Source organism: Typopeltis vanoorti, chromosome 1 (genome assembly GCF_054136105.1).
Source record: "Typopeltis vanoorti isolate ZY-2024b chromosome 1, IOZ_Tvanoo_1.0, whole genome shotgun sequence".
NCBI lineage: Eukaryota > Metazoa > Arthropoda > Arachnida > Uropygi > Thelyphonidae > Typopeltis > Typopeltis vanoorti.
In genome coordinates, this window is record NC_143549.1 from 154,119,195 (window position 1) to 154,133,654 (window position 14,460).

Sequence of the window (14,460 nt, forward strand, 5' to 3'; positions counted from 1 at the left end):
ACCAAATTCAAGTTACTTTTTTAAATAAAACACACTAGAATGCCAATTTTAGAACATTATCTGTTGAAAAAAAAAACGTGTTTAACAACCAATGCAATATTTTTTTTTGGAAATGAAACAGGGAAAAAGGTCGCAATTCAGCCAGATTTCGGATTTCTAATGAAAATACAGAAATCTTTCCTAATAATCCCACTCATGCTTTGAATATTCAAACAGCGATACAAGGTTTCGAGGGAAAGTTTTTCAAATCTGTTCTGATAGTAAATTCTCCCCTTATTGGAAAGACCACTATAGACTCTCCAAGTTTGTTGTGTTCGTACGAAGAAAAGGGAAAGCTTGGAGCTGAACAGGCCTCCGTTTAGTTGCCATAAAAAATTTCATTTTAGTTCACTTTGGAAGCTTTCTGGTATTTTAAAACTTTCCTTTTTCGAACCCTCAATTTCTTTAAGCGCTAAATCTGTCAAAATCGTCAAATTCTAAAACTAGTTTTATAGTTTAGGTACGGTTTGGCTTTTTATTGTTCATAAAAATGATGATTTCTTCTATATGCGTTATAAGAAATAAAAATGTGGAAGTATTTCACTCTTAAGCTAATACTTTACAAAGCTGTTAGCATTGCACTGCACCATTTCTGATAATAAAACAGCACAGACTGAGTGTGCTGTTTTATTCTCAGGTACCTTGACCAGTTGCAGATCAAGGTCCAACTGATTTTATTTTAAACTCAATATTTATGACTGTTATTTAACTATGAAGTAATATTTATTGCTTCTAAAGTATAAGCCTGAATTATGCTTTTGTATCCATTGTATTTACATTATATTCTTTCATCTAAAAGAGAGAGAGAGATATTTGTTTAACGTTCTCCAAGTCTAATAAAGCTTATTTTTACAATATGCTGAAGATTGAGGGGCTGTGAAATGTATGTTTTATTTGTAGTATCGGAAAAGATGGGACAAAGAATGCCAAAATCAAAGGAGACTGCATCTATTACTTTTAATATGATTAAAATATTCCGTTTTGTACTTGTAAAGCACATCTTTTGGAAATAATAATCGATCTGTTACCATGGTCCCTCTCAGTCACGAGCTACTAATTACAATAACTATAAAAAAGTCATTTTTATTTCATTGCACAAACCAACTTTTAACTCAGATACGTGATTTGTAGTTGCTTAGCATTCTCGATAATATTATCTCCACTGGAGGCTTTCTATCAATCCTGGATCATGTTTTCCGAACACATTTTGCTAATGAGTGATTTTCCTTTCTCGTCAATAGTATTTCCAGTATCATATTTATAGTATTTAGGTTGTTGTTCTGTAGACGTTTCAGTTTCTTCAGTTTCGTTATTGGAACGATGGATAATAGTATAGATACAATTACCAAGGGACTTATCAATGTTGTCATCTGCCAAATTTTAAAACAAAAAGCATATTAAATGAATCAAGTCACGCAAGTGTTATGAAGCCATTACAGAGAGAGAGAGAGAGAGAGAAGTATGAACTGTTGATTTGCACTGTTGATTGTTGAATGAAAATATTCCACAAATTATAGATATTACGCATTACTAAAACTGAATATAAAATTAAAATTAATCGGAAGGAATTAAAAACCAAATAGTTAGAAAAAATGGATAAGTTGTTAGAATTTCAAAATGCTTACGTCTATTATCCTAGTATTTAAAGATGGACAATCAGATTAATTGTCAGTTAATGTATTAAAAACTTCACTACATCAAATACGCCCAATTTTGTTAGGAGGGTTAGGTTTCTATATATTGTCTCCCAAAGACGACAGGAATGCTCAACAAACGGAACTAACTAATGAAAGAATGCCCTTGGGTTATTTTCATAGCCTTATAATACCCACATACCTGTCCTAATCCTAATCCTGTGGCTTCCTCTCTTTGAGAGGGTTGCAGCTGATTACTAGGGAGATAGTGATGCAAGGTGGTTTCCCGTTGCCTTCCTAGTCGTTAGTATTTATGACTGTAACCTGTGTGTTCACTTGGCCGGTTTGCCTGCTTGCGGGAAGAAAAACTCCAGATAAACTGGCGGAAAAAACCCTACTGTCCACGCCCAAGACCGGTTAACTTGGCTATGCCTGAGGAAGATCGTTAAGCTCCTCACGTCATCGACGGGAATCGAACCTAGGACACTCCTTCCCCAGGCATATGGTTGCGAAGCGCAAAGCCACTAGGCTAACTGCGCGGATCACATACCTGTAAATAAGTAATATTCTTCTAAGTTATGTTTATAAAGTGAGTAGGCATCGAAAATAATCTTTATTATATATATTTTCCTGAGATCATCAATTTTCTATAAAGTAAAGGTAGGAAGCGTAAATATACACGTATATATATGACGGGAGGCCATATTTCACGAAACGCAGAAACAAAAGCCATCCGCATGCCATTGGCGAAAGAGAGCAGTTGATCAGACTTTCTAAACGCGCTTGCAGATGCCCAGAGGCGTCTATGTAAAATCTCACTCTCCAAAGAGACACGTTATTGTGCTGGAGTCGCCATATTCCGCGCGAATGGCGCTGACAGTTTCACTTACCATACAGCAGACAGTCTCAATCACTGTTATCATACATCAAGAGAAGACTCAATCACCCAACTGCTTCACATGCCTAAAACTATAGGGGATACGATGCCCAGAAAAGAATAAAAAAAGAAATAAAATACTTCGAAACACAAAAGTTCCTTGATAACTTTGTCTAAAAGAATATTCTATTCTTTCCAATTCTCATTTGTCATTTGTTTTCGAAGTGTAATAGCAAAAGTTTCTTTGTGGGTTGTATGCACATATATACTCAGTGATTGAAAAATGCAAGCCTTGAACCTTGAATCATACGCTGCGCATTTACAATAGTAATGTAAATTTTACATTACATATGAACTGACTGCTCTACTGGAATACTATAAAACACGAAAGCATGAAGAATAAAACGAATCGAATAATAAAGGAGAAAGAAATGAAAAGAATAAGATTTTAATAGGAAGATGAAAATTCAAATACTGAAATAGAAATTGAAATGCACAGCTACCGCATAAAATCAACTTTTGTAAGTGCCTTTTGCTGAAGTGGCTTCAGTTCATAATTATTCAGAAAACAGTGCTAATAAAATCCAGTTAGAATTATATCAAAATTGATATAAACACTTAAGTTGTTTTTGCGTTGTTTAGGATTACTTCGAAGAGGCTTAGGCCATTATGAGAAGAGCCAATTTCTGTTGACTGATTATCCCACTGGTATGATTCATATGTTTTTGAGGAGTTAAACAATCGAAGTTTCTAGAAGGAAACGAAACTCTTCTACGAGGGAGGTGCTGAACATTTTTGATAAACACCTAGAACATGGTTCTACTTCAATTCCTTCGTGATGATTATCACAACTTTTCAGCGCACACCTTCATATATATACATATGAGATTGACCACCTTAACCTTAGCTGAAAAATCCTTCCAAACGTTTGTTTTATCCTGGATGATAAACCTAGATCTTTCAACCTATTGCTCTTGCACTCCAGGTAAATATTAAATGCTCAGAAATAAGTACTGTATATTAGGTTTTTTGTTTTGTTTTTTTGAAAAAAAGAGACAGTTACTTTACAATTCCAATGAATTTAAGTCGCAGTTTTGATTTTCATCCTTTTAGAATTTACTGGCTTATGAAGAAAACTGGAATATTGCATATTCCGTTTTCTTTAGTCGTTTCTTTCTTGCTCGTTTCCATAATTCATCCACTTGTTATTCTTTTGCAATGTATCTAAATAGCATAGTTAGTTACTGCTTTGCTACATTTCTCAGATGGAATGCATAATACGGTAAACTGCATTTCCGAACCTCGATTTGACTTGATTTACTGAAATTTAACTTTGCATAAAAATGCTTATAAAACTCCGTTTGCTCTTGAGAAGATGTCAATTGAATCCAGTCGTTTCCAACTGTCTTTAGTATGCATAGCATAGTGTCACTGACTCTAGAGAGAGAGAGAGAGAGTGTGTGTGTGTGTGTGTGTGCGCGCTCGCGCGCTAACAAAGATACAGACAAATCAACTAAAAACATGATGAGTGATCACAAAATTCCATTATGAGATTCAAATATGCATTATATAGTCCTCTAATTTAAGTACACATTTGAATGTCTAGAAAGACCTAGGTTCCAATCCCCTTTAGGACACAAAGACCTCAATATGTTAGTCGGTTCCATGGGGGGGGGAGCAGGATTTTACTGCAGAAAAAACATTCAATCTCGTGTACGCAGTCCACTATACAACACTATCTCTAGTAATGTTATTAAGTAAATATGATGTCCATTCGAATGTGCTCATGTAATAAATAAATCATTAAGTGGACACATTCGAATCTTGTACAAATACTGTATATCACTGTGACGACATCGACTGTAATTAAAAACTGGGGATGTGCAATAGTGGAGCGAGAATTCAACAAAGAATAATAATTTGCTACCTTTTAAATGATGCTTGTACATTTGCTCTTTTTAGTTTTTTTTCTGTAAATCGAAGAAATTGAAGTCTTTTGTAATTCAATGAGGGGTGAATCTTTCTTTTATCCAACCCCAATCTGGATGCGGTCTCCGAAGTATGATTTCAATTCGAGTGCTCTTGATGTCATTTACTTCCGTGTAGAATGAAACGTGTACATGTACAGACTAAATTGTGAATAAGTTACATACATCACTAATAACCAAGATCCTCCAAACCCTTCCGTTTGAAGCTGAAACATGACTACGTAGCTAATTTATATAATAACATTTGTATTGATTGCCTACTGCTATTTTGACTATCGCTGCCTTAGAACGTGTTTGTGCACGCCTGCAAATGTTTGTAGATTACAAAGTAAGGAGAAGCTTTGATACGATGAATGTTAATGACTTGAATAGTGTACTTAGTGTCAGCTTCACTTGAACAGTGATTTATGAAGTAACTCTAAGCGAATCCATTGCATAATTTGAAGAAGAGACCTCTGTTGGAGAGATTTTTGTTGCTAACGTTTTCCATTCTTTTTAAATCGGTTGCTCGAAAAAAGAAGTTCACATGATACAAAGAGAGAGAGAAAGGGAGAGGTAAATGATGAAGGCATTGCATCAGCTCACTAGAACATAAGTGAACTTTTTGAACACTATTACGAAAAACTTTAATAGTAAAAATACAAGTGAAATTCGTTATTTTTTTCTAATGAAAAAAAAAATTTAACGTTTCATTCATTTGCTTCCTCGGCCCGTTTGTTTTTCTGCTTTGCAAATAATCACGTGACCAGCAATCTATTTTGCATGTCGTGCATGATGACACAACTCGAATCTTTCATCCCATTTTATAAAGGTCTCAAACACGTGTGAATGCTGACAAATCCTGGTGGTATAAGGGAACAAGGGGGGAGCTCATAATACGAAGCTTAACGCAAAGAAACAGAGGCGTAAAATACTCCCGGCTACATTATAAAAAGCTAATGTACCGTGAAATTCAGCATCAACGACTGCATCTACTTATCGATCCTGTTGATGGAGTTTATAGAAGCTAAATAAGATCTTCTTTATTCTCTCTCTCTCTCTCTCTCTCTCTCTCTCTCTCTCTTCTTTGAAAGCCTGATGCCTTTTGTGTCAAGAATGTGTGCTCAGGGACATTCAGTCCTTTTTACTATCCGGAGTGGTAGATAGAAAGCTAGAATACTTAGCAAAATCTCCTGAGAAAGATATCGAAGAAGAAAAAAAATGAATATATAACAACATGGGGATACCTAAGAGCTTTCAGCAGCAAAAATACATAACAAAAAGAACTCTGTACTTATTTACTTCCTGTAAACATGTACGAGAACTAAAATCTCCCCAGATAAGGAAAACTGCTCTGAAAAGACGAAATCCTTCTATGGCTATTCAGGCGCGTTGAAGCACTACTGTTGCAAATGTAAATCCTTTTCTTGTCTAGTGAGTATGAAGAGATAAGATCGGACAGTCACAAATAAGCGCTCTTTTGCCCGTTTGCTGAATAACGAAAAAAAAAAAAGAAAAAGAAAGAAAAACGTTCTGGATTTCTTCTATCTTATATTCTGTAGATATAAGAATTATTTTTCTTTTCTTTTCTTCCAGATATGACTTCGAGCAGAAAAGCATTCTCGTGTCACGCGCAACTTGAAAAGTAGGTCTTTTCCCTGGGCTCCCGCTCTCTCTCGACAGATCATACAGCATCAGCAGTCGTTCATCTGAACATATAAAGCGTCAACGGACAACGGTCGGTGCACGGAGCATCATGTAACTGTCGATTCTCCCTCTGTTGAAGTTTTTCTCAGGTGTTGCGATGATAGTTTTGCTTGATCTCTCGGGAGATAAGAAAGAAGGGAGTCACGTGTCTTATTCCGCGACATCTGACCACTGCCGAGTGAAAATTGAGAGTAACAGAAGCCATCAGCAACGGTAAAAGAGAAGAATTCGATAGAGCATTGCAAATGATTCAGTTCCATACGTGGACTTCGTTTTATATCTTCATCTATCAATCCGCTCATTCATCTTGACCGTCAAAGGTGCCAGCAGGGAGTGTGTGTTCTCTTCAGCGGTGTCATGATGCGCGGATAATGACAAATGGCTACAAGTCTGCATCGTCCTCCCTAAATAAAAATGTACTTTGCAACACCCCGCACGTCTAGTGGTCAGGATTCGCACTTGATCAACAAGTGATTTGTTTCAAGTTACACCACCTGTGGAGAACTGTCGTAAGAAACAGAAGACAGAAGAGAAGTGACTGATTCAGATGTCCTTTTTCTTCTTCTGTTTCTCAGCATAAGGAACGATTAATCTTTTTATACTATGAACTCAAACTGTCTAAGCATTCTGGAAGAACGAAAAACGTTCTGAATCATTAGTTTCAGAATAAAATGCACTTTCTTCCTAACGAATTATTATTCGCTAATACATATTATATTATTACAATACATTTTTCGTTGGCAACGCTATAAGAATAATAATGATGCCCGAGTACAATACAGTCTTTACTTATCTTCCTAATACTAAGGTGTCCTCAATCCGTTGTTCTAATGTTTTGTTCTTCATTCTCATCTTTTTATTTTCCATCATACTTTTGTCTAACAATTAGTCCTTTTGTATTTGGCTTCGATTTCTTACTAAATTAACTATTTTCTTTTGCGTCTATCGTATTAATATGCCCATCCCCTTTTGATTTATTTTTTATTTATTCATCGATTGGCTATAATTGTAAATCATTTAATATTTTATTCGATTTATCAAATTTTATTTTAATAGCTATATGTTTTCGTAATGTTTTATTTTATATGATGGATTTATTCGTTGCATGCATAAGTTAATATTGATCGAAATACTGATTCTTGTTTTTGTTTCTTTTGTCACATCTTTATTTTGCCCTAATTTGAACATTTCGATATTTTATTATAGATTGTTATTTTACTTCTGCCTGTGTTGTATTTCTATTTCACAAGTATTCCTAGATATCTGAATTGTGTTAACTGTTTCCCGTTTAGTCCATTGTCGGTGCTTTAGCAATTATAATTATTTTTTTGTTTTCTCTGCTATTTCCATATTAAAATTACTTCACATCTATAGTAGTTTAACTGTTTTTGAAGGTTATCTTCAGCTCTCGTAAAGCGATATAATTTCATCTGTATATCCAACCAAGTTTAAATTGTCTTTTTTGTAGATTTATTCCGCTTAACTTCTGTATCTTAAATCATGTTATTCTTTTGTTCATAATTATATTAAACAAGCATGCACTTAAAGTTACCTGTAATGGTTTCGTCGGACTAATGTGGTGGCAACTGTTATAGAATATAATTGTATGATGATCTACATTGATTGTGTCTTGTGTTATCAACTTATTCGCTTTGTGAATTCTTATGTACTTTCTAATATATAAAGAGTAAGCAAGAAATAAATAAACTGGAACTGTGTATATTATGTGTAATTTTCTGTGGCACTAAATAAGTGAGTAGTCACCATGTTTATGTTTTTTCAGGTGAAAAAAATAAACAGACATTGAATGCGAGAGATAAGACAAAAGAGGTTTAGCAGAATATGTAATAAGGAAAATTCAGGTTGTCAGGTGGAATTAGACATTATACTATTTTACTCGACTTCAAAGCATGATCTTCCTTCTGTGAAGAACACCACAATTGCGGAAGGCAGCATTAAATTCTAATGACGACTTGATCTTAGTTAAGTATGGATCTATACATTAGGTCTAATAAAGCAGGTTGGATAGAGTTTTGTGCCAGTACATCAGTTCTATGGATACCGAAGCGTAGATAAAAAAATAAATAAATCGGCAAACATATTTTTATTCCCAAGAAAGTAGGCAAAGCTCTTGTAGTCGTAAGTGACACTCAGAAATCGGTAGGCAGCGGGAATATGAGCTCATAGCTATCACTGATAATCAAAGTACTAGACGACAGTATTGCAGATAATTCCCGCTATTTCGTCATCCTAAATTATAATGTTCGTATTGCCACCTGGAATAGTTTGAGTTCTATGGTCGAAAGTTGGTTAAAATTAGGGCTTAAAAATTCCTCTTGTCAGCAACTAGAATCAAATCTGTAATGGTCTCCTAGCGTCTAACATCTTACCATTAAAGTTTTCTCAAGGCCGCCCACCTATGAATAATGCGTTGGATGCTTTGAGAAATGAGTTTAAGTCATAAATAATGAGTCGTAACAAATGTTTCGTTAACTTATGAAAATATTAAGATTATTGTATTTTAATAATTTCAAGATCATATGCAAACAGTCGAATTATATACAATGAATATAAAGCTCACAGTTATACGGAGCTACTAATTTAAATGTATGTAGACATAGTTGAATGGCAACCCATGTCACATTTAAAATATTTGACATTTTGACAGAAGATATTGCTAAACTAAGTTCAATTATGAAAAATTAGTTTTTATGCAGTGGGCCAGAGAAGCCAAGAATCAATTTGGAAAATCAGTAGTTCAAACAACTAGTTCAGTTAGTTGTGCCTTAGTACACAACTAACTGAACGTTGAATTACCAATCTGATAATTCAACGAGAAGTGCTGAGAAAAGTTCGGTAATAATAATATCATATAATTTTTTTAAAATAGACAGCTTATTATTAATAAGGATTTGCCTAGATGATTTTCAATAGAAAATAGTTTGGATCGTTACGTTTATTTTTTATCGCAGGTAACTACCAAGCCAACTTGTAATACAGTGCATGTTGAACGTTCAATAAATACAGTTGTATATAAATAAATCCATAAATAAATCTAACTTCGAACAAGCAGAGAAATAAATGGAATTTAAACAGTGATCGCCACTTCCCACAGCATTTTCTTTTATTGTTAATCTTCTTCCAGCGTAGAAAGTTCAAGGGAAAAAATCATTTTCCTTAAGCTCAGTCACTGGAAATTAACAATCCGAAAACATTAAAGAAAACAGTTCACTTATTATGCAAGAAACAAATGACATCAGCTGTCTTCGTAAAAGAATTGAAATAATACTTTGACGAATAGTGATAAGAAAGCTAAAAGATTTTCTGAAGTTGTTTCATAGATATCAATTCTTTTATTTCTTAAGTCTGAAATTATTGTGTATTTTTTCCCTGTTGAATTCAATTTGAGTCTGGATCTAAAAGAAAATCGTCCTTTACTGTCTCTGTGCCAAACAGTATCCGATTAGCATAAGACCTTTGTCTGTCGATAAAACTAACAAGGCAATGATTTGGCAGCAGACTTTCGAACAAAAGAAAATTTTCGAAGACCGGTCGAAGTTTCTTTGATCTGTGCTTGATTAGAATATTTTAAGCGGAGCGCTGTAGTTATCGAAAAGTCGCGTTTTTCGATGTACTTCACTGAAGATTTGCATGCTTTTTGTCGACCAAAAGTTTTCTACACTCAATCATGACAAAAGTAGCAAGCAAGAGAAAACAGCGTGTTCCACTCCGCTGAGTACGTTTGAAGAATAAGATTGCTAAGTCTGTTGCCCAAACAGAAAACAGAAGTACTGTTAGCGAAGAAAAAAAAGAAACTTTGATTTAGAAAAAAAAAAGAATTAAAATTTAGAAAACATCTTTACAAAGAAGATTCGAAATGTTTCCAAGAAATCTAAGTAAATACAATTAGATTTGTCGGCTAATTAAATCTATACAGAGTTCAGTAACTGCAGTCTTGTTCTTTAATAATGCAAAGCATAGAAGGAAAAAAAAAGAAGTGTAGAAAGCGAAAAAAATATAAAGCGAGGGTGAGTGAATGAGAGAGAGAGAGAGAGAGAGAGAGAGAGAGAGAACAGCAAGATCACATACAAAATTTAAAGAGAAGAGAAAACACATAAGTAAACCATTGATATTAAATAGCTCGGAATGCATTTATCCATCAAGTAGATTTGCAAGGTGTAATCTATAAGGAAAATTAGAAGTTTATTTCTTTAACATACTGCAGTGTTGCAAACGTTTAGGATATTCCCAAGAATAATGAATTGTTAAACTATTATTCAACATAACTTTCAAATTTTGGCGATCGTTTGTCTCATCGTTCCAGCAGTTGTTAGAACCTATGTTATAGAATACGATCTGCTAACCACGAAGTTACCGTTCACCCTGGCCTGTCCATGTTTGGTGGCAACAACTTATCGTTCATTGAGGCAAACAGTTCACTGATGAATGCCACTTGACAAAAATCGCAGAAGACTTTGTGGATTCACCCTTTTTGCTATTATTCTGAATTGCTTAACACTATAACGGATCAAATGAAAAAGGATTGACAATGACTTTTCCATTAACTCATAACAAATCAGATATGGCATTTATTGATGGAATAACAGTTGAAGATCCACCGAAACGTGAATAACAGTTAGCCATTTGAAGCGGTACTCACCAGAGGGAGCTTTACTTTGATTAACTTTGCACCATGAGGTTAAGCTGCTAGCACACGCTAAATTTGCAAAGGGCGTTAAATATTATCATAAGAAGGGAATAGACATCGGTTGCAGTGGCGCCAACAGCAAGCGGTAGACAACACAGTAATGCCTCTGATGACTTATCACTGTGTGTTCAACTAACAGGTCTACGTTCCACTAACGAGCCAAGGGCCGTTGTTCAAATTATTCTTCCTCCTGAAGCCATTATTACAGCGATTATAAGTGCCATAAACAGCTGCAGATTATGACGTTTGTCCAAAAGTTGACGGTCGATTAGGAGCGTTTTATCTTTACTTTATTTCTATGGGAGAATATAAAAATAGTGATAAAAAAGAAAGGGTATACCCTTCTTTATCACTATTTTCATATTCTCCAGTACAAAAAAGGTATTCAACCTATAATAAATTACTGTAGGTAGATGAAAAGATAGTGAGAAAGAAGAAACGAATTAATATTAGCTGTCCTTATATATTTGTAGTATTTTTTAAGAAATCATACGGAAAGAAGTTGCTCCAACTTCTTTCGGTATATAGTAGAATGGATAAAAATACGAAGAAAAATTCAATAATTCCAATTGAATAGAACGATTGTGAAAATCCTGCTCGAGTGATGGTTCACTTTATAATGATGCATGTCGGGAATGGAAATATTTGATGAGGATGTAGAAAATTCCAGAAAAAAAATTATTTTGGAAATGAGCTGGAAAGAAGTCAGATATTACTTTAATGATATGTAATAGGCAATTTCATTATATTTTGTATTATTATGCACTTTTAAATATACTCGTTTTTAATTTTCACTTTCTGATTACTCGTACTCAGTAATAGGAAAAATTACAATATCACAGCTCAGAGTGACTAATTTAGTATTGAGTAAAAGATCCTCAAAAAGAAACTAAAACACTAGCGTCTAGCCTTTCTGACAAAGTTAATTAAGTTATCACTGGATTACCTTTGGCTGATCAAACTCGCACTACATCTCATATTAGAGACAGCTAGATGGAGATCTTGTATTACTGGATTAAATTCTCTTTAATTTAATGCTAAAAAATTGACACTTTTTTTCAGTGTTGATATTTATAACAAAAGATGTAAAATGAAGAAAAAAAATATTTATCTGGGAGAAAACTTTATCTATCTCAGTGCCGCTAATCGGATTACAAATTAATATTATAATGTCGTGATCAAATCCTTATACTTGCATTGAAATGTTTTCCTCTCTGGTCTATATGAAATATGAAGATCAGAAAACCAAGATCCATTTACATATTCTATAAATATTAATGACTTATTGTAATTGCAACTCGCTAGTAAACACAGTCTATGTCACGTGTGTACTTAAAAGGATTACCAGCTGCAATTTGCTAGTTTCATCCAGAGAATTTTGTTTAGCATGAAATGCAAGCTGCCTTTTATTGCTATTCATATATACAGATTAGATGGCATAGACTAATGGCATTTCAATCCACCATTCTCTCCAGCTTTTCTTTTTTCTCTCATGTATTTATGTTTCATTATTTCTGTTGGTAAGCTTAGCTGCCCGTGAATCTAGCATTCCCTCAAGATCCTTTCCATATTTATGCATGACATTAATCTAATGGACAAATATCACAAAAAAGCATTCAGTCAGTTACGAAATATATTTCTTTTTTTTTTTTTTGTTTTTTTTTTGTTTTCATTTCAACGTTTACTTTTCTAATTATGTCAGCAGGCGTAATTTTCAAAGAACATAATTTTTTACTTGCTTCAGGATAATGTTGCGATAGCAACAGTAAAACAGAAAACCGTCACAACGCAGGAAGAGACATTGCGATACGAAACAAAGAACTCGTAATGCCTGGTGATTTATTAGATTATGACTCTCAGTGGATGTGTTCTACATTCCATTCATTCTATGGGGCTGTTAGAGGTTTCTGCGACAGAGATTTGGCTAATGTGGAAGGCTGGAAAAGTTCTCCTGAGCCTGGCAAATATAATCCATCAAAAGCCCTGAGCCGGTAGAACGCACTTACATCCATTACGTTTGTCTCCAAGTCTCAAAAGAGAATTTCTACAAAATAGCAATGGCTGACATTACCAAGAATGGTTTTTCTTCCTAAATTGTTTGCATTCTCTCTTTTGTGTATCGAGAGAAGAAATTCTTGAAAAGCTCAAACAGAAACTAATTTTATATTAATTGCTGGAGGCAGTTTTATAGAAAACCAGTTAGGTTACTGAGAAGAGAAGAATGGAGTTCGAGTTTTAAGCTTTTCTCCTTTCTTTTTGATTTCCTATAAAGCATTGGAGTTTTATTTTTCGCATTAACTTAAACGCATATAGTAGCTGCGATATTAATTTTCATAAAGATGCATGAATCCAAATAAGTGAGATATGTCAAATATTTCTATTACTAAACCACTCAGCTAGGTGCACGTGAGAAAAAAAAAAGGACAAAAGAAAGAAAAAAGAAACGTGCGAAGCGCGCTGTATTATTATTATTTCGTTCAAAATCGTTATAGGACAGCATCAATAATTTTCAGATAAAAGAAATAGAGCTCAGAATGTCGTTATCAAGTCTATTAATCCTCATTAAGTCCCATGAAATGCATAAGGAACCCTTATATGCGGTAAGAAAAATCTGGATTTTCTGTTACTAAAGTACAGAGCTAAAAAGCTTGAATTATAAGTAAGATATGCAAACGAAGAATATTACGAATTCATCCATATTTTATAGCAAAATATAGAAAGAAACTTAAATGTTTTGAAATTTACCAGAGGACTTGGGAGGGTATAACCTTCGACATCGTAATTGTCTTTTTATGCACTACTTAAAGGATATGAGATCAGCCCAGGAATCCGTATTTTCATTCCAAGGTGATAACGGGTTAAGAGTACATACATTTAACACCCTCGACATGCTTAAAAATTTAGGAATTTATCATTCAAAAATTACGATTTCTAATGTTATATATGAAAAGCTTATCGAAATTATCGAAATATAACTAGATGACGAATTACATTCGTAGTTATATTCAGACATAATTCTAGACAATTAAAATCCGAATATCTATCCGATAATGTAATGAAAGACGCACATAAAATTAAGAGTTAATAATCTAATGATGTTACAGTATTTATTCTAATTAAGTATGAAAAACACTTTTTTGTCTTGGTGTGGAAATCACCGCTGTGTGTAAATTAAATCGCAAGGGAGATTTTATCTTATTAGAAATAACGCGTCTACATCTACCCACCAGATAAGATGCCCTCGAGTTCCAGTTTGTTCACAGCAATCCACTCAAATCCCACCCATCACACACCAGTAACATCAGTGCAATTTAGTGTCTACCTGAAGATTAAGACTAAATGGAGATTTACTGTCCATCTTGCAGTTCTCTAGGGTAATGGTCAAATGTTACTTCTGGGACTCAGAATAATACATTTCAGGTGCATTTTGGACAGCTCTGCAAATAGTATAGTAATTCAATTAGTGGACATAAAAGCAAATAAAGGGTATCTCGAAGACGCTACTTCCTTCATAATATTGTTACCATC

At 34.1% G+C, this 14,460-nt stretch overlaps 1 protein-coding gene across 3 annotated transcripts in view; it reads right to left on the minus strand.

Moving 5' to 3' along the window:
- Positions 1 to 14,460, minus strand: part of LOC150110555 (complexin-like) — a 542,097-nt gene that overhangs the window by 187,541 nt on the left and 340,096 nt on the right. The gene's annotated exons all lie outside the window — the stretch shown is intronic.